This window comes from Aptenodytes forsteri, unplaced genomic scaffold, assembly GCF_000699145.1.
Source record: "Aptenodytes forsteri isolate BGI_AS27 unplaced genomic scaffold, ASM69914v1 Scaffold50, whole genome shotgun sequence".
In the NCBI taxonomy this organism is placed as follows: Eukaryota; Metazoa; Chordata; class Aves; order Sphenisciformes; family Spheniscidae; genus Aptenodytes; species Aptenodytes forsteri.
The window spans coordinates 6,698,584-6,720,035 of NW_008795126.1; positions in this window are offsets into that span (position 1 = coordinate 6,698,584).

The window sequence follows — 21,452 nt, forward strand, 5'->3', positions numbered from 1 at the left end:
AATTTCAAACAGCTGTCATTTCATATTCCACAGGGCTTTCATTCTTTTTCTGTGGTCTATGATAAATCCTGTTAATACTAAGTCATACACTATATATAGAGGTATATGGACATATATAGAGTATACAATTCAGACAACATATCCTCAGTTTTGGATACAATGCCCAGAATGTATGAGGGGAAGTGTTATAAAGGAAATATTTAAAAACAACAATTATGTAAAATTTAAATTCTAAGCCTGAAAATAAAACCTTCTCAATTTTCTTTCAGCACGCCAATTTCATAAAATATGTATTTTTTTAAAGGGCTACAATATTCATGAAATAATTAAGACACAAATTCCAGTGGACTTTTGTATTCAACTAGAGTTTTGGCTACACACCTCAAGTTTAAAGGTTCCATTTATTTCACGCCCAGACAAATGCCAGTATCTTAGAAACCTCTCCAATAACTGAGATTAACTTTGCTCTTGTTCCTAAACCTGCAAGATTTTCCACAGAGGTAGATTACTCAGGCCATGAAGAATGTTGTCAGAGAGCCCTTGATTGTGGCCTTAGTAGGTAAGACATGATTCTATCAGCACTGACAGATGTTCTTTCCTCTCAGGAAATGGCCACCAAGGATAAAAGTTGCTATCCGCATATAAAGAAGATTAATTTGCATTTGAAGCCCTATATCCATTCCCCAGAATCTCCATCACTGAAAAAAATCAGGCCTATACTTCCTTTACAGTATCAGCAGCCCAACATGAATACACAGTTTTTCAGTTATATTTACCTGCCTCCAAGGACTGTCATTGGGTATGTAGTATTAAGGTCACTCCCATACATACTGTGTTCTAAACATTTGGCTCACCTCCTCCTGCTGTGCGGTGAAGTCTGAGAGAATATTTTTGTCAGGCAAATATATCTGTGCATAAGTATATTTGAGAGGAAATACATGTTAAAAAACACACCGGCTTTGGTGTGTGCCTGGAAGCTTATCCAAAAGTCATTATTGTGTATATATCCATCTAGCCATAAAACTACCCAGAAACTATCTGCAAAGAACTACTTTCATCAACGGTGTATTAAAAAAAAAGACTAATATTAAGACTAATAAAAGGATTAATATTAAAATCCTCTCCAATGCATGTATAAATAAATTTGCAGTGCAAGTGAAACATGCATGTAACTTAGCGTAAGTTGTAATTCATCTAACCTTAAATGGATCTGCAGTTCAGAAAAATATTGTGTATTTCCTCTGAGGTTAAAGATGTCCTAGGGCAAAATAACTTGGCAGATTAACAATACAAAACAAGGGGGAGTAAAACTTGTACTACACAAAGTAGAGTATTTTCAATCCATCTGATATTCCTAAACCTGCTGAGAGATGGTGGTCAGATGCAGTACAACAGGCTTTCTTGGATCTAAAACAAAGGGTATTAAATATCAGCACACAACAATGGTCAAATTCCTCTTCTGCAGGGCAAATTAAAGGTTTTCAAATAAACACAAATATACTTTAAAAGTTTGTATTTAAAATACTGCACTTAATAATTTATAATTGAGCAAAATCTATGGATACGAAAAGCAATTAAATGTAAAGAAAATACAAGATTGCTGTAGCCCTTTTTTTCTGTATGATTTTGTGAGTTAGTGGTAAATGGATCCCCTTCATGATTCCTACAAATTTTAATATGCTGTCCTGTTTTTGAAAACATTTGGGAAATGTGCCAACATGCAAATTAAATACACTGCAGACTATGGCTATAACATATTAATTCTCCTTTTTCAACAATAATTTTCATCTTAAAAATAGGTACATTCACACAAACATATATTAACATAAATAATACATAAAGCAATACAGCCTGTTGAGCGTCATCTTTGTCAACAAGCAATCGAAAGGTGCTTATATAATGTCAATGGAGGTCAAGGATTTTTTCAGTACTTCAGTAATTTTAAACCAGTCTCAGGACAAAAATGCATCAAACAAGCAGGTCCTTTTAATTAAACAAAATATTTTGCCTTCTAAATATAAAAGATTAAATCAAAAGCAAGTAAAATTTAAATCTTGGATTAGAGAGCAATTATTTTTTTGAAGTGCTGAAAGTAATCCTTTTAGATGTTCTTTAACAGCAATATAAGCATTGCTGGCAATTCTTTTGGAGACATATAAAGAATGTGAAATACATTTGGGATTAAAAGTTATTCCAGTGTTCATTTTTAATACCATGAGCTTATATGTTTATAATTATTCTTTTAAAAAACAAAAAATTCTTTTAGAACATTCTTGCCATCAACTATAAAGATACTTAAAGCATCAGTCTAACTACTCTTTAAAGTGCAACTCCAAACTCTCTGTAATCATTTCCTGAATCACTACAATTTTATGATGGAAATATCCTGAAGTTCTTAATGAAAAAAAATTTGATGACTAACATTTCTGTTTTTAGTACACCTGAGTAATCTCCCAGTGGCGTAGGTGGGTAAGTGAAAAGAACAGTAGTATAACCTTTACACTGCTACCCCTGAATCAGCCTATTCAATGACCAAACATAACAGAATAAAAGTTCTTCGTTACATACTGTAACAACTGTAAAAACTTGTAAGCAATGAAGAAACCATCTTTTCCAGATATCAACATTTAAGGAACATCTGCCTCCTAAACATCTTGATATGAGAAAAAAAAAATACTTTTCTTCGATACTACAACAAAATCAGATAGCTTGTGGGTAATGAGGCAGAAAGATCCACTCCATGAAGACAACCGTGAACATGCCAATCAGAGGTCGAGGAGGACTAAGGGACTAAGAATAAAAGATAAAGTTGTAGGTTTAAAAAAAAAAAAAAGAAAAGAAAAAATAAAGGACTATTTCACAAAACTATGAGGATTAAAAAAGTCAGTTTAGAAATACAAGCATATTTTGGCACAGACATGTTAAAGACTTGACTTTCACTAGCACCACATTAACAGCAGCACTGAGATCCCACTAATAAAATCAGTCAGCAGACTTAGCAAGAAAAGTAGTCTTTTAAGGAAGAAATTGCTCCAGTTTCTTCAAGTCACTTACAAAGGCTTGTTACCCATTAAAATGCCAAAGAAACAAAACTGAATACCGTCTACTAGAAAATATGAACAATATTGTGACCATCTCTAAACGTAATAGATTCAGTGACAGTTCTACTACTATATATTCTTGTCCAGTTGCCAAAAACCAGTTTCTCAACCCCGTAATAGTGAATCTGATTTTTTTTTTTTTTAAACATGAAATGCAGACTTTTAAATTTTTAATAGAATTATTAGGAGATGACTATGAATACACAATAATTTTGATATTAAAACTGTTCTACATTCTTTATCTTGAAGATAAAGAATAGAATAAGAACTTAATTAACCATGTGAATTTAAACTGTGAATAAAATGATGCATCTCCTTAATATATAAGGAAATACAAAGAATATAATTTGAAATTATGAGATTACTAATGAAAATTTCACTGAAAATTTATATATAAATATATATCATTAAATAAGCCTTCCAATATTTCTATGACTTCATTAAATGGTATTATTGCCATTTTTAACCAGAAAATAATTGACATATATTTATATTTAATCCATATTTTAACTAAATCTATGGCAGAGGAGGGAATGTAAAGAGAAATGCTAACTCTTGTTTTCTTTTTCTAATTACTTACTGAAATCACCCACCACATTTCAGGCACAGAGTGCTATGAACAGCCATTGTGGTCTGATTCAATTCCTGTTCAAGTCAATGGAAATCTTTTATAGACATTAGGCTAGATCACTGTACGAATCAAAACCCCCTCTACATTTACTCCTATTCCTCTTCTGCTTTTCACCTACTCCTTTCCTTCGCAGTCCCCTAAAATGCAGGGAATCTATTTAAATTCTTTTTTTCCTTCAGAAAGTGACTTAGGAAGGACACTACATTTTGGTATTCCTGAATTTTCAATGTCTAATGAAAAGAACTTGAAAATATCACTGAAAAGAGTTCAAGAATTTATCTGTACCTCTTTCCATTTTGCATATCAATCCATAATGTCCTTCTAAACATCATCTGAATCTGTTTTTCCCCACTGCTGCTTTTCAGACTATGTAATAGAAATAAAACAGAAGCTTTGTTTTTCAAGCACAACCAAGCCAATTAAGGGATCCAAATTACTGGATAATTGATCACATTTTGACCTTTGAGAACTAATCTAGGGAATAAAATGGCAGATCATTAACAGCTCAAGAAAAACAATTCCTGTCTACAAGTTATATTAATCCTTTGTACAAAATACATATAAAAATGTCTAATAGAAATAAAACAGAAGCTTTGTTTTTCAAGCACAACCAAGCCAATTAAGGGATCCAAATTACTGGATAATTGATCACATTTTGACCTTTGAGAACTAATCTAGGGAATAAAATGGCAGATCATTAACAGCTCAAGAAAAACAATTCCTGTCTACAAGTTATATTAATCCTTTGTACAAAATACATATAAAAATGTCTATGTAATTTACTTACCAGCATTTTTGTGCACTTTTTATTTCTTTTACATTAAAAAGCTAAAATCTAACATTTTATTTATTTTTAATTTAAGTATATTTTAATCTCAAGTTTCTTCTCTATGGTGTTCAGGGATATTCACCTTAACAAAGAAAATGTAATAATATAAATTAAAGGTGGAAGACACCTATTTGTTTATCATTACTACGATTTTGATTACAGATAAGGACTGGGACCAAAGCACACAAATGCCCTATGGTTGATATTAAATTTTGCAGAGACCCTTCGGGTATGTTAACGTCCAAATCTAGGGTTGTGTTGTGGTTTAACCCGGCAGGCAGCTAAACACCACACAGCCATTTGCTCACTCCCCCAATACCACCAGTGGGATGGGGGAGAGAATCGGGGAGAAAGAAAAAAAAAAAGTACGTACAATTTGTGGGTTGAGATAAAGACAGTTTAATAGGACAGAAAAGGAAGGGAAAATAATAGTAAGAATGATAAAAGAATATACAAAATAAGTGATGCACAATGCAGTTGCTCACCACCCGCCAACCAATGCCCAGCCAGTTTCTGAGAAGTGGTCACCACCCGTGGCCAACTCCCCCCCATTTATATACTGAGCATGACGTCATATGGTATGGAATATCCCTTTGGCCAGTTGGGGTCAGCTGTCCTGGCTGTGCCCCCTCCCAGCTTCCCACTGACAGGGCATGAAAAGCTGAAAAATCCTTGACAGTGTAAGCACTATCTAGCAACAACTAAAACATCAGTGTGTTAATCACATTATTCTCATGCTAAATCCAAAACACAGCACTGTACCAGCTACTAGGAAGGAAATTAACTCTATCCCAGCCAAAACCAGGACGGGTTGAAATTTGGAGTACCCTATATTTCCACAGAGATATTCAGCATGATCTGCACAGAGCTACTAGGAAGATTCCTGCCATCAGAGTAAACGCCCTGTGCTTGGTTCTGAGTTAGGTAGAAGTCTCTGGATAAGGCTGGGACTAGTAACAGATTTCAAGCTGGAGTTCAATACTCAAAAGAGTACAAACAGTTTGTTGTATTACTGCATCTTAGATGACCAGAACCTGAAAAAAACCCATTTCTACAAGATAAAACAGCTTTACTTTTTTGATTTGTAGAACATTAAAACTAACCTTAAGTATAGTCCTAGCCTTATCCACAAGCAGTAAGTGAAGTAAATTATAATCCATTTCTACTAGACCTCATTCTAGCTCATCAGTCATGCATAGCAAATGGTCACCCATGGCAAATCCCTTCAGTGCACAGGTCTAGAAGACGCTGTCCAATGCATAATAATTACTTTTAACATTTGCATTTGCAGACTAAAATAGCAAACAACTTAAGACAAAGCCAACCCACCTGCAGTACTGTGTCCACCTCTGGAGCCCTCAGCATAAGAAAGACATGGACCTGTTGGAGCGGGTCCAGAGGAGGGCCACAAAAATGATCAGGGGGATGGAACACCTCTCCTCTGAAGAAAGGCTGAGAGAGTTGGGGTTGTTCAGCCTAGAGGAGAGAAGGCTTCAGGGAGACCTTATTGCAGCCTATCAGTACTTAAAGGGGGCTTATAAAAAAGATGGCGGCAGACTTTTTAGCAGGGCCTGTTGCGACAGGACAAGGGGGAATGGCTTTAAACTAAAGGGGGGTAGATTGAGACTAGATACAAGGAAGAAATTTTTTACGCTGAGGGTGGTGAAGCACTGGCACAGGTTGCCCAGAGAGGTGGTGGATGCCCCATCCCTGGAAACATTCCAGGTCAGGTTGGACGGGGCTCTGAGCAACCTGATGTAGTTGGAGATGTCCCTGCCCACGGCAGGGGGGTTGGACTAGATGACCTTTAGAGGTCCCTTCCAACCCAAACTATTCTATGATTCTATGAAATGATACAGAATTAATGCGGTCTATGAACCTAAGTATTGTAATTCAGGCATTGAAAATTTTTACAAGATTGAGGCATTTCAGAATTACTGCAGTGCTTTCTGTCACACAGGCCCAAGCTGTAAATTGTTCCAGGAGTTTTAAAGGATTCACCTCCCAGATGCAGAGAGAAATAAAACCAGTAAATTCCAAAAAGCTTAATGTCTGTGTAGGTGGAAGGGCAGGAGATGGAAATGAAATCTCTCAGTAAAAGGTAGCCCTAAACTAATAGTGGTTTTTTGCTATATTTTTTGCTATATTTTGCTATATTTTTAACATTTCAATATTTATTCCATGTTAGACAAAACATACAGTACATGACTAAATACAGAGATACCCAGGAAACGCAATTGTACCAAAAAAAGAAGAAAGAAAAAAAAAAGAAAAAAGAAAAGCAAGAAAAGTGAGTGTGATAATAAGAGAAGACTACAATAAATTAAGAGCACACTTGATTTTAAGAAGGTTGGGCCACTTATGCACACAATGGGAAAGACTGTTGTTCACAAGCTCTCTTGTGAACTTGTGGAGGCTGCAAGATCTACAAAGGCAACTGATTAATGCCTTCACAACCAGAGATGGACACAACCTTTGAAGAAAGAAAATTTAAATTCTACAGATTTCTAGGCAGCGTGCCTGAGGTGACAGTTTGCTCAGCTCAAAGAAAGAAATCTACTGTTTACACTTCCAGCATCACCAAGTAGCTAACCAGCTTGAATTTTCTAAACGTCTGTGCCTTAAGGGATATGCACAGGTGCACTGGCTTCTTTAAGCTCCTTGATTGCAGCAAAAGAACAAGAAAAAATATTGTAAAGTTCACATGACAAACACAGCCAGCCAAACAGCTTACGTTATATAATAAATAAATAAACAACACTTGAAGTAAATGCCATATGGGTATTTCAGAGATCAGTCGCAAAAAGGAAAATAAAAAATACATTACAGAAAACTTAAGTCAGAAGACTGCTTTGTTAAGCAGATGCACAACCACTCACCCAACTTTTACAAGTGTATGTCAGATACAGTGAAGATCTGAAGCGACATACCATGCACAATGAAAGATAGTTAACCTACAATATCTGATGAGAATAGACTACTTTTAAATAGATTTGGAAGACTTCCAAATGGCTATTAATGCAGGCTCAATTCAAATGCCTATATTACCCTCCTTCAAGATCATCTCTATCTCAAGCTAAAGTAGGTAGGCAAGTGATTAAGCTGAATTCTTGGCTGCTGAATGCTGACTATCTGTATTTTTACCATCAACTCCACATTCCTCTGGACTGACACAACTTCAGCCTTGAGCCATCCCTTAGTGCAAAGAAATCTTTAACTAAACACTAGTGAAGCTGAAACCCAACATGTTCCTAAAATAGAATAAAATGCTTTGGAAATATTATCTTTGACTGTAAAATAGTGTCCAAAACACAGAGTTAATAAAATGAAATACAGTTATACTTCCTAAGAAAATGGTAATCAAATCACTAGGATTAATCCACTGTAGTACTGTGTAATCCTAAGGCTAGCCATATTTAGAGAGAACATTTATCAAGCTGATTCAACAGCTATGTAGGCTTGTCATCATATGCAACTGAAATCAAAGGCTATGTCAACACCCAAGGGAAAAAAAAAACCAAAACAGCCTACAAAGACTTAACCAAATCATTACTTAGTAGAACAGACCAACACTCCTTCGGAAGAGTCTCCTGCAGGAATTGCTAAGCATCCCAAAGTCCTTGCAGAAGAGCACTTTGGCTAATTCTTGTAAGAGGGTTGGTTGGTTATTTTCCAAGGATAGACTCAAACAAATGTAAACAAATGCAGCACAAACAAAATGTCCCTTAAACATCTGCTTCTAAAAATTTGCAACCTATAAGCTGAAAAGTTTGCCTTAATAGCAAACTAAGAATTGCCACAATTCAATAAAATTGCATACCTTCAACTCCTCTCACTGTAACATCTAGAATACAGTATTATCAACAATCTTTTATTCATTCCTTCTTACATAATAAAAATGCAAACAGGAATTAAGTCCTTTTTGAATTGAGGTACAGATGCGGGTCTCAGTTAATGTTTACAGACTTATTTACATCAGCATAAAATTTTCAAAGAAGCAAAGAAATATTTTCACTGGACATTTACAGTTTGTGAAATCAACTTTTTCCCGGACAAAGTCTGTTTTAACAAGTCTCCTAAATTAAACAATTATGAAAGGAAAAGGTTGAAGTTATTTGAAAAACCTTTTCCGACATTGTTCAAATGAAGTTTTTCATGTCAAATAGTAATTACTTCTGAGTTCAAAATGGGACTAAACGTATACTTAAAACTTCAACGGAAGGAAGAAAGTCAACTTCCAAAACAGACACTTGAAAAATAGCTAAATGAAGTACTTCAAGTGACCCGCAAGGCCTGTTTCAATAGTTATACTTATTTCATTTAAAATTTTGATTTTTTTTGTACCAACTGGGAAAGGTATTCCGCTTCCAGCTGAAAGCTGTTTTTTCGGCATCACAAAACTTTCTTAGAGAACAGGAAACCAGGTTTATATCAGTTACTGTTAGTAGGCACTATGAACACATTATTACACACTAAGTGCTGGACCTACCAAAATTTAAGAGAAAATTATTTTTTCCTTGCTTGCAACTCTCCAGATGCATGTTAACAAATCCATAACACCATAATATGCATGGAGGAACTATCATAAGTGTGTACATAAAGACGAAAAATGTAGTGTCACCTACTCAAATGTAAACCTGGTGGTTGCGTAGAGCGAAGATGTACAGTAGCTGCTGGTAAACTTGTAATGTTGGGGTTCTGTTAAGAATTATAACCATTTCCACTAACTCAACTGTGTAATGGAACAATACCAGGTTAATAGCAATTGCATCTCAGTGTTTGTTTGTTAAACACAGCAGTTCACACAATAAGGTATTAATTGAATAGCTAGCTCTACCAGTTACAACAAGGCCATAGGTTGAATGCTGCAATAATTAACACACCCACACATTCACTTACCTTATCCCATGAGTAAAAATTAGCTTAGCTCTCTCTTAGAACTTGCTTTTTTCCCCCTTATAATTCTAAAACCACAAAATCTCTCTTGCTTACATTTTGAGAATGAGATGAAATTTTTTGCAGTCTCACCTGTGGGTCACAGACTTCCAACAACTGACAAACATGATGCGAACTAAATCAAGCCTAACTGTTGTACAGAGAACTAGAAAAGTACTACAGCCTGTCATTAACAAAGTTGCCCAGTAATAAGTATGATGATTTTTTTTCCCTAGAAAAATGAAAGAGGGAAAAAAAAAAATTAAAACTATGCCTATAGTTTTTGCCAGGAGTGTTTTTGTTTACAGAACTTTTAAAACTATGCCTATACTTGCCAGGAGTGTTTTTGTTTACAGAACTTGAAGACTGTCTTTAAAGTACAGTGCAAGATGGCAGTCAGTAAACAAAAACAGAGAAACCAGAGCAGGTGATATAAGTAACTGGCCATCTAGCATAAACAATGAATTGTGAATTTTAACTCTCTCAAACCAAAAGTAAGTGTTACAAGCTCCAGACAAGAAGCTGTTTCCAGTGCACATTAACAAGAAGTTTATTGATCTTGCAAAACTCACAAAAAGCTCAGCACATTTCTTGGCATCTGCTGCCAGCACTTTGTCTATTAACTATTTGCATATAAACATATGTAAAGACCTTTTTCTTTCATGTCATGAGGCACTGCTGAAAAGCTACAGCTATTATATCAGTGGAAAAATGATAAGCTGATACATATTCAAAAAGTCACAGATTTTAAAACTAGTAAGAGACAATTATCAGCTAGTCTGGCCTTCAGCAGAACAAAAGTAAAATAATCTCACTCAGCATTTTTGCATCACAGCAATACATTCCCAGCTAATTTTTTGCAGTAACGATTTAAAATTAAGAAGGAAGCTATCACTTCTCTCAATAAGTAAATATTAAAAATATGTATACACTTCAAACATCCATTGGACCTCATATGACTTTCTGCTAGATTAATCTACTATCAGCAATTTCTTCCCCCCTCTAAATCATAAAAATGAATATTCAAAATTGATTAAATATAATAATTTTAAAAATCATTTTGTGGCTGCTAGCTGAACACAAAGCAGTAATCTATGCAGTAATAAATAATGCTCTTTACAGTTCACCCACTTCTAGCTGAACATTTTGTTTTTCTGGACGAGATCTTAAGACAGGTTTCTTCCTACTTTACTGTGATACCTAGGTAAGTGTCTCAGATCATCTACTAAAGTGGATATTGTCATTTGCTTTGTTTTTTCAGGGGGTTTCAATATGTTTGAGGAAGACAACATACATCACAACACTCTGCACAATCAAAAAATACACCACAGTCAAAAGAAATTATAACGAGCTGATCATACATCTAGATTAACAGTTGCTAATGAGATGAAGCCAACTTTTTCTGTATCAGTCTTGCTCTAAAGGATTCTCCCCCAAAAGGACCCCTCAATTACAAAAATCTGGTACCATGATATAGTTCTAAAAAGTCTTTATTTGCTCCTCTGTCCCAAACTATTCCTCACAAAATAAAATGTACTAGTCTTTATTGAAAAACAGATTTATGTCAAGCCAGCTTCTCTGAAGTTCACAGGGTTGTAACCAATCCATTCATTGCTTTCCTAGCAATAGAAAATTGGAGTTTTATCTTCTTGTGCTTTTCCTTCACCATTTTAAAGATCCAAAGACAACAGGTAGCACAGATATGAACAGTGTTCTAATCTCATAGTACATTCTATATTATTCCTAATGGCAGATAACTGATAACTAGATTTTAAAGTGCTGAAGTCATTTATGACTCAATCTTTTGATTAAACTACATGTAACTCTCTTCATATGGCAAGCACCAGTCCCAACCCTGGTATTTTCAGATTGCTGTATGAATAATCTGTGTAACATTAGTACACTCACTTAGAATTACTGTGGTCACTTTGCAACATGGAATTCATTCAGTTCAGTTCTCTGAAACCTTGGGCTAATTTCCACAACACCTAGTGCCACTGCAGTGTGACTACAGCAAACCAAATTATCGGCTTCTCTTTCGGATCATATTTTTTTTTTGAGGGGAACTTCATGGCAGCAAGATGACAGGATCTCTTTTCAGCTGTAAGGAAAACGATGTTTTCTCTCTTATATACACTGAGCTCAGAAGGGTACAAGAGCCGCAGAAACTAATCGCCGTGGTTGTACATGCAGAATACAGTGAGTCCTTTTTTTTTTTATCTTGAAGGTAGCTTAATAGTTTGAGAACACAGTCTTATTAATGTAAATGAAGCTCTAATAGCATATTGCATGAAATTCTTTTTATTAAGCATTTCTTTGGAAAACAGCCTGCAAACTGGATTAATCCACTGCACTGTATTTTCTGTAAGCACCTAACCAAAGTGACTTTTAAAACAGATTGCCGAGTAAACTTTAAAGTAGCCAATAAAGATACTTCTGCTGTAAAAAAGTGTTTCATATGTAGTTAATTTCACAGTTATTTGCACTGGAAAATTAAATTTTTACTTATCAACATACCACAGAAATACTGGGGAAAATTCTGCTCTGATGTTCTACACAGTATTTTTTGCCCTAGGCAAACTATAATAAAATTAATTGATAATTAGGAAACTGACATTATAATCCTGGTAATATTGTCCAATTCTCCGATGGCACTGTCCACACTGCTGGTCCATTTCATCAAAAAGAACAAAAACTTTTCTTATAATGCCTGAGCATGCACCTAAATTCCTGAATTATTTTTAAAAATAGAGTCAAGGAACATTAATCATTTATGTGCTTTTGAAAATAATACCTTAGGCCGCCATTCCTGAGCACTCAAAATTCTCTTTAACTATAATGAGAAAGAAAGTAGGATTGAGTCTCTGTGACTGACAGTAACATCTTACATCAATACATTATCCACTTAAAATGAGAAGTGCAAATATTTTGTGGGCAAAAACAAAGAAAAATGAATTATATGTCATTTAAAATAAAATGCTCTGGACTATTTCTAGACAGAGTTTAAGAGGCTACCCTCAACAGACTGAAAATCTGCTTTATTTTCAGATAAGCTTTCAAATCAAGAGGAATTCTTAATTTGTTTTTAAATTTCAAATGTGTTTTGAGTTGTAAATATTACTGATGGAGATGTTTTTCTCCTTCTTGTTCTCAGGCTTTTCTCATAAAACAACTGTAATATCTAATACATTATAAATGAATTGTCCCCAACAGAACTTGAGGTTTGTCCTGTAGACCAACTAAGACTTAAGCACAGCTGACAATGATGCAAATTTGATTACTTTTTAACAGTCTGTCAATAATTTCTTTGGTATTTTTCTTCTTAAATATTGACTCAAACATCAACACCAAATCCTGTTATAATTTTGCCTCAGTCACTTAAAGATTGCATCCATTTGAGTATAAATAGTATAGTTACTTTAAATTCCTGGGAAATTGTGTATCAGTAACTACAGAAAAATTCTGTCCTAGAAAGCTGTATACAGCTACTGGTTGAATTTATTTAAACTCACAAGATCAGGAATGCAGGGTTAATTTGCTACACAGCAGAGAAACAGTCTCAGATTTCCAGCAATGGCTTCTTATCCTCAACTCCTAAGATTCTTGTACCTCTGTGAGCACTTTTAAATTCTATTATTAATCTTCATGCTCTGTAGTGTAAAGAAAACAATAATCACCTACCTTTTTTTTTCTTCACTTGGTATTTCATGTCTGTAACACGAACTTGGAGAAAACTACCTTTATCTACGAAGGTAGCTAAGGGTAGGTTCTTTATTGCAAAGTTGAAAGTAACACCAATTAAATAAATCATTTAGAGATTTACTACTGACACTTATATTACATCCCTAACACAATGGTTGAAGTTTCAGGCCCATTTAAACCAGCATAAGGCAATCTCACCGGTAAAGATGTCCATTCTCCTCACTGCTCTCCTGGATCCCTTCACCCCAGCTATTTAAGAGAATTTGTACTGCTACACAATGAGCAGTCCTGAAAAAGGGCTTGTAGCTTCAGGTTCCGAGACGACATGGTCAGACTTCGTCTTCCCTGCAATGATCCATTTTTTACAGCATTTGCAACAGGCCTTCCCTGGGTACCCTTGAGTGTGGGATACAGTGGCTGTCTTCCTGGAAAAGATCCCTGCATTCACTTAATCCTAAAACACTTACAAGGACGTATTTCCCTGTTTCTGACATTTTATTGGGCTAAGTCCACTGGCCCTTAAAGTTTCAGGAAAGCAAGTTACAGACAGACTTTTTTTCCTATATTATCTACTTTTAGTAAGTATTAAAAATGAAGAGTCAAAAGATTTATCAAAAGGTCCACAGCATCTTATAAACAGTATGCAGTACTCCATATAAACAGGGAGTAGAAATACTATGAGTCACTGGCTGAGTCATTCTCCCAAATGCTTATCTTGAAGTTAAAAGCCTATTTCATATATAAGTAAACTTCTCTTACTGGCTTTCATTGATGCCAAATGATAAAATAAAATCCAGCCTGGAGGATCCCTCACAATTTTAAAAGGCTTAGAAGATCTGAACAATCCAGATGCAAGATGCTAAAGGCACATGGCTGTAGCAAACTAGTTTATTTCCTCATTGAGTAATACTTAGAAATGTATCTAATGGATTGCTTGAGGGATATGTTTCTATATGTTACTAATGGCCTTATTACTCACAAGTAGTAACTATGGAAGAGTTATGAAAGGTAATCAATCACAAGTGACTAACATGTACAGTGTAACCACTTAGTTGCTTAATCCTGCGACGGTAATTATATTATTTAAATAATTATATTGGTGTGGGTTTTTTCCACCAGAGGTGCTAGTTAGATTAGATCTTTGACCTTTGCTGTTTGCTTAATTTTTAGTGTTTCACATCAAAGATTTATATTGAAACAAGTCAGAAAATTTTCTTAAAAGAAAGAAGAATCATTAATGTTGAAGTTCAAGAAGAAGTAAATCAGGAATGGCTGGTGATTTCAAGTTTAAGCAACTGTGCTGCAAGTGAGGCCTCAAAATTTATGACTGGAAATAGTGAGAGATCTGTAGGTGGAAGACAGTTTAAATACAAATAATTACTAACATTAACCATGCAAATCAAAAGTGTCATGATTGTCATATTTACAATCATGCTTACAGATTTGGCTGTCATGAATGTAAACACCCATGTCGTACAAGACTTAATTTCTCTTCTCAGTGTCAGACGCTACTTTTCTTTTGATATTTTTCTTTTTCTTTGAGAGAGCTTCTGCTTTAATTCTTTTCCTGGGGAAAATTATTCTTATGTGTAATTCCATTAGAATTCCAGGGGAGCCAGACATTAATTTATCTGTGTCTTTATCAAGCTAACAATTTTTATGCTCAGTTCAGCATTATTAACCTTTGTTTAATTTGTATAAACTTAATTTTGCATTTTCCTCAATCTTACTTGTTTTTCCTCTTTCCCTGCTTCTCTCTCTCTTGGTAGGGATAAATCATCAATACTACGTAAATAAAACCAGCCTTGTTAATGGTGAACATTGCATATATTGTCTCATACTCTTCAGGCACAAGTATTCTTACTTCCTTCTCTGTTGGAAGGTATCATTTATAAACTTGGTTCTAAAAGTCTTTACTGACACTGTCAGAATGCTCTATCTACATGACAGCCCCCCCCAGCTGCCATTCCCACACCTATCAAGAAATCCTCTGACTCCAAATGCTCCCTAGGAGAACTCTGCTTGGACTCCAGTTTTCCAAGATTTTATTATTACCCATTTTTCAAGATTCTCTCACAATCAGTTCAGCTGGAAATTCATCAGTGTATCAGACGAGAATGGCATATACTAACTGTGTTCAGAAAGAATCTCAGCACGCAATTAAAGAAAAATTTATATTCCCTCTCCTTCCCGTCTTCTGTCTCCCCGCAGTACACATGCACGATGAAGATAAGTGAGGGCAGGAGGGGAGGGGGAAGAAAGCTACAAAGGTTATGAGTAAGAAACATTTATTGACTTTTCTCTTTTCTTCCTCCCCTGTTCTACTATCCTAAGCTGACCTGGGGGAAGAAAACAGACAAAAGGACACGAGTAACCATAATGCAAGTATGTCAAAGTGTCACATATTATTCTAACAAAGACATCTGACTCTGGAGCAGATGATGCTTTGAAGGTTTTAGAGCAAGTCAGCTCAAAATAACATCAAGATAATTGTTTAGAAGTTTCACTTTTACTGGAAAACCTCTTTGCCCTCTGAGGCGGAAAAAGAGATCTGGAATTTTGCTCAATGCTGAAAATCCCTGTTTGCTTAGAAGGAGCAGGTGACATTCATATAGGGTTCTACCGTCCCAATAAGTCATATCAGTGGATGCACTGGTGAACTACCAATCAGCACCTCAGGGGTTTTGGGTTTTTTTTACCTCTTCAGAGTTGGATCTCTAGCCTACCAGTGCATGGTCTTTCACTGCTCTCACAGCGTACTTACTCCTTCCTTTAAATTGTTAGAGTGTTTAACATATTCTTCCCCGATAAAAACCAGTAGCTAATCTAGCTAAAGACTAATAAGAGCACAATAGAAATAGGGTGCCAAATAATACTTACTTTGTTTGAACATACTCATATGGTCCAACAGTCATTTTCAACATACTTTCTCTCCAAAAGATAAACTAAAGAAAACCTTTACTTTATATCTCTGTGCATGTGTGTACACAGCCTGCCTAGACAGATGGGAAAATGGAACAAAATACCAGTTCAGCTCTAACACAAATGACAAAGTCAAATAACGATATTCAAAAGGTCTTTCACTGTATTAGGGAGTCTGAGATTTCATAAAAGGATCCAAAGACCACAGAAGTCTGCTGTTTTTTCTCTGCAAGACCTTCATCCCTTTTTAAAATTTTTCTTCTATCCATGTTTCACATTTTATAAATTATGTGCATTATGACAGTATCTGCAGGTCCCACTTGTGATCAGCTCTTCATGCTACTAGACACTGAACTTCAGTCACAGTTCTGAACTTCTAGGTCCCTGAGTGCTTTTAAAAAAATTTGTGTTGTCCCATTTAGACTAAAATCAATTATTGGATAATTGATAGCAATAAAAGAAAATTCTAACAACCTAGAATCCCCACTGTTTTACTGATTCCTAATCTCAGCTAAAATCTTTTTTAAATTTCCATCGTTTATTTTATGAAAATAGCAGCAAATTCCATAGTGGCAAAATAGACATGTACATGGGAATATCTGTGCCTGCAATTCAATTAAGGATGCAAAACCATACTAAACTCCAGTGCAGTGTCCATTAAGAGCTGAGGCTAACCTTGTTAGATCTCGGTCGAACAATGCTTATGAGGTAACACTAAGTACTTAAAGGAGCATAACCATTGTTCACAGAGTAGACCAGACCAACAGGGATTTGAACATGTAATATGAGTGCGGTTAGATATTGCATCTGAGGTTCAGATACCCATGTAATGACTTCCATTTATTTGCACTAAGAAATATCCTTCTGTGGCTCAAAACCATCTTGCCCATAATTATATCTAAAAATCAAAGAAGCTTCACATAATTTCCAGCAATAAAACAAAAACACAAGCATATACTGTATATAAACAATAGTAACAGTAACAAAGACAATTTGGGAACTAGGACTATAGCGTCATGGAAATAAAATGACTGCTTAGGTTCAGGGAAGTAATGTCTGTGAAAAAGGAGAAATCCTTTGCATAGATTTCATATTACTCTAACAAATGCAACTCCAATAGTAAGAACACTAAAGACCATTATGTATTTGAAAATACTTGGTATCTCTAATGGCCTACGCTGAACAGGGAACAAATACCAAAGCTATGTTTTTTTAAATTGTATTTTTAAGTAATTTATTCATATTAATTTATTCTCATTACAGTAACAGCTAAAAACCTGATTAAAGATCAAGAACAAGGATGAAAAGACATCAATTACACGTCATTGTACTTACACAACTGCCTACTGTGATACAAATATATTGTGTCTGCATGTGCATAAAGAAACATCGTTTTGCTTCAAACCAGTATTTTTTAGTGTAATTCCCCCCTTTCTACTTAAACAGAGGAATTCACAAAATTTTTCATGCAACCAGAAGGTAGTATCTATTGTCAACTTTCAGCCCTAACAAGAAATTCAGGAGGTATTTCAATGCAGTCTCTTCACAGAAGCTAGAAATATGCTGAATAAATTAAGAGCCAAAACATTCTCCATTACATTTTATTTACCAACTAACTGTTCGTACCACTCACAGTTTTTCTTTTGGAGCCAGCTGCCCTAAATTATAACAAAGTACCAGCTCTTCTACACAGATAACTGAGCATGATTTTCTGCTTTAAAGTCAACTACTAGCAAAATCTCGTATTTCTTAAGGGACAAAGGTATGGAAAGTAATGCCCAGTTTTTGGATCCCAGGGGATATGGAGGATAAATCCTGAACTGCTCAGGTCTATCAAAGTTGAGATGTTCCAAAATATAATATGCCTAAAGAGCTTTATTGTAGAGACATACACAGTACTACCATTGCAATGCCTCCAGGATTAGATGGTATCTTTGCAACAGTTTAGGATTCCACCTTTTATAGCCTGAATTCAATGAAGTACCACTTTGGAGGAATAAATCCTTTCCTTGACAGACAATGATTTTGTATTCTTAAAATTCAAAAGGGGACGCCATGCTATAAACACTTTCACAAGATTCTGAAGAATTTTGAAGACTCTGCCTTGTGATATATGGGGTAATAAACTTCATAGGTTATCTAGGGTGTATCCCCAGCCTAGCGCCAAGGGCTTCTCATGCAAATACATCTTTAGGATGACTTCCTGTAGCATATACAAGATAAAGTTACCAGTAACTACTTTGTTCAGGATTTTTTTTTTTTTTAGGAGATCATATCTGGTTCCTCCCTCTCTCTTCTTCAGTACAACTATACTGTTCTTGACTGTATTAAACTATGTGAATATAATGATAAAAAAGGGAAGAAAAAGGAGAAAGCAAAATCTCAACATGTTAAAACACAGGAAAGTAAGCAACGTGTGCACTAAAGTCAGAGGCCCTTCTATAGTACAATAAAAGCAAGTTTAAAGTTTCTATACATATTTTTTCTACCACGAGGTGTATTATTTTCATAAAATCATTCCTGCATCTTGTGTTGTTTCACTTCTGCAAAGCACATGTACATGCTACAGAATCACAGTTCATAAGTACTTCCATAATACAAAATTCAAGGTTACACATTATACAATGGCTGCAAACAAGACTTTAAGGAGTGGACAACTGGAGGTATGAATAAAATATTTTCCAAATATTCACAGAGACCTTCATGATGCCAACTACTAATGCTGATTCATACTACCAGAAAATAAAGTAAGGTGTTACAATGGAAGTTTTGATGAGCCTAATGAATGCCTCAAACAATTCTGACTTATCTATTCAATGCAGTGTAAAATAAAAAACAAAAACAAAAACAAAAAAAACACACCCCACCTCACCAAAAGAAGAGAGAAGGCAATGCACACTGGGATAAAAAAATCCCAATGACAAATTTTACCTATATGCACTAATGGACTCATGAGCTGATTTACAGGAGCAAGATATGGGGTAGGTAAGCTTATGGAAATGTCAGTTAATGTTCAGTATCAGTCAAAACAACACATCAAATATTTGAAAATACTGGAGAAAAGGAATAGAAGACAACAGACATAATAACACTATGTCAGTATAAACCCATGGTGCACTTATGTTCTAGGTGTAATTCTGGTCCCACTCTCAAAAAGAAAACATGGGAATTGAAAAGTCACTATGAAGAACAATCAGCAGCAAACTGGCTTTGTACGAGACATGATTCAACTGCCTAGTTCTCTTCAGCCTGAAAAAAAGGTGATAGAACATTATGATAGATACAAAATCCTAAGCAGAACAGAGAAGCTGATTAGAGGCCAATCGGCCATTATCTCTTCCATTAACAAAAATATATAGATTTCATATGCCAATGTTTACATTTAGTCAAGAAAAATTAAGGTGACAACGATGCTGTTACAATAAGAAAAGAGAAAACATAGCAAAGATTATTTCAGAACTTTTATTACCAAGCATTTGGGTCTCAGTTGCTCTCAGCAATTCAAAGAGCACTCATAACCTGAACTGTTTTTATATTTAATTATACTAAGATGAATGCAACTCATTCTATTTTGTGTTCCTTATTAATGTTTTCAGTTGTCTACAAAGCACTCGGTATGGCATTATCCCTTGATATCTACTGGAATGCGAAGACAGTTCAAAAATTTAATTTACCTCTTCATTATGTTCCTCATTAAAAGCACGATACATATTGATGTTTCCTAACATTTAAATAGCCACAGGTGGAGCTTTTTTTTAACTGTAAAATCTCAGACTAATCTGAAATTATGTTTAGAGTATCACAAGTGCTCAGGTTACTGAAATTAATGAGATTTTGCTCACCAGCTGAGGTCATATAAAACATATAGCACTGTGTGCAAACCATCAGTACACTTAAAACCAAGTACACATTCACAGGAAAAGAAAGCACTACTACCCAAAACAGCTTTAGGTATTCTCCGTTCCTTGAAGCTGTGTCCCATGAAGGAATGAAAATATTGTATTTTCTAAAGTACTCACAGAGGGATCAACACAAACGATTAATTGTCATTACACTGTAACTCAATCTATTTCAGCTAAAAGATGACACATTAGCAGAAAGGCATGCAATTAGACTGATACTTAAAGCACTATTACCCAAAACAGCTTTAGGTATTCTCCGTTCCTTGAAGCTGTGTCCCATGAAGGAATGAAAATATTGTATTTTCTAAAGTACTCACAGAGGGATCAACACAAACGATTAATTGTCATTACACTGTAACTCAATCTATTTCAGCTAAAAGATGACACATTAGCAGAAAGGCATGCAATTAGACTGATACTGTGTTACGAAGTTTAACTAGATGATCATACTCATAGCCCTTTCCAGACCTGGAACAGCACCCTAATCACTGTACATAGCCCACATTCATTACACAAAAAGTAAGATAATGACTTTTCAGGTTAGCCCAAACTCTGTGAATAGAGCCTGACAATAGGAACATTTTTGTAAATAAGATTTCTATTTAACATTTTTATTGTAAAAAGAATATTACAGCTTCTATAGTACTATGTAATCTTTGATCTGGGACAAGAACTTCAGAACTCTTAGGCTTACCTGAATGACACATTTTATGCTGGTTCTGTATACTAGGACAAGCTTCAGAAAATGGAAATTTATTTCTGCACATGATTAGTCACTGCAAGTACAAGATGTTTGTATATATAGATATAAAAGTTTGCAACCAATATCAACAATTGTACTAATAAAAATATTAAAAACTATTAAAGTCTTATGTCTACATAAAAATAAAGCTATCCTGTAGAAAGCTAAGAAAGTCAGTGACCCATATGTGTCTCCCAGGTGCCCTTTAAGGGAGTAGAATACACATGTATTTAGGCCTTACTGAATAAATGTAAGGAGGATACTACTGTAATTTGCGTTTTTAAAATATCACGAGTTCTAATACCTAACCAGATTGTCATGTTTTGAGACAGAACATACATTTTTCCAATAGAAAAAGAAAAAAAAAAATCACAATGAGATTTATAGAAAGTAAATTAAATATCTATTAAATTAATTGTAGTGACATTTTCAATTAAACAATAACAGTTAAAATGAAAGACGAGTTTTACATGAACTAATAAAAGGAAAAATGCCTCTCAACAAAGAAGTTGTGCCTTCATAAACTCCTACGTATCAGGACACTTAAATTTTATTTGATCCCTAAATCTACGTACTTCCAGAAATGTTTTCTGCAGTTCAGTTATACTGCAAAGTAAGATTATATTGCTATTGAGTTCATTTTCTCACTATATAATACCAAACTGAGTTGCAGTGTATGACAGATTTA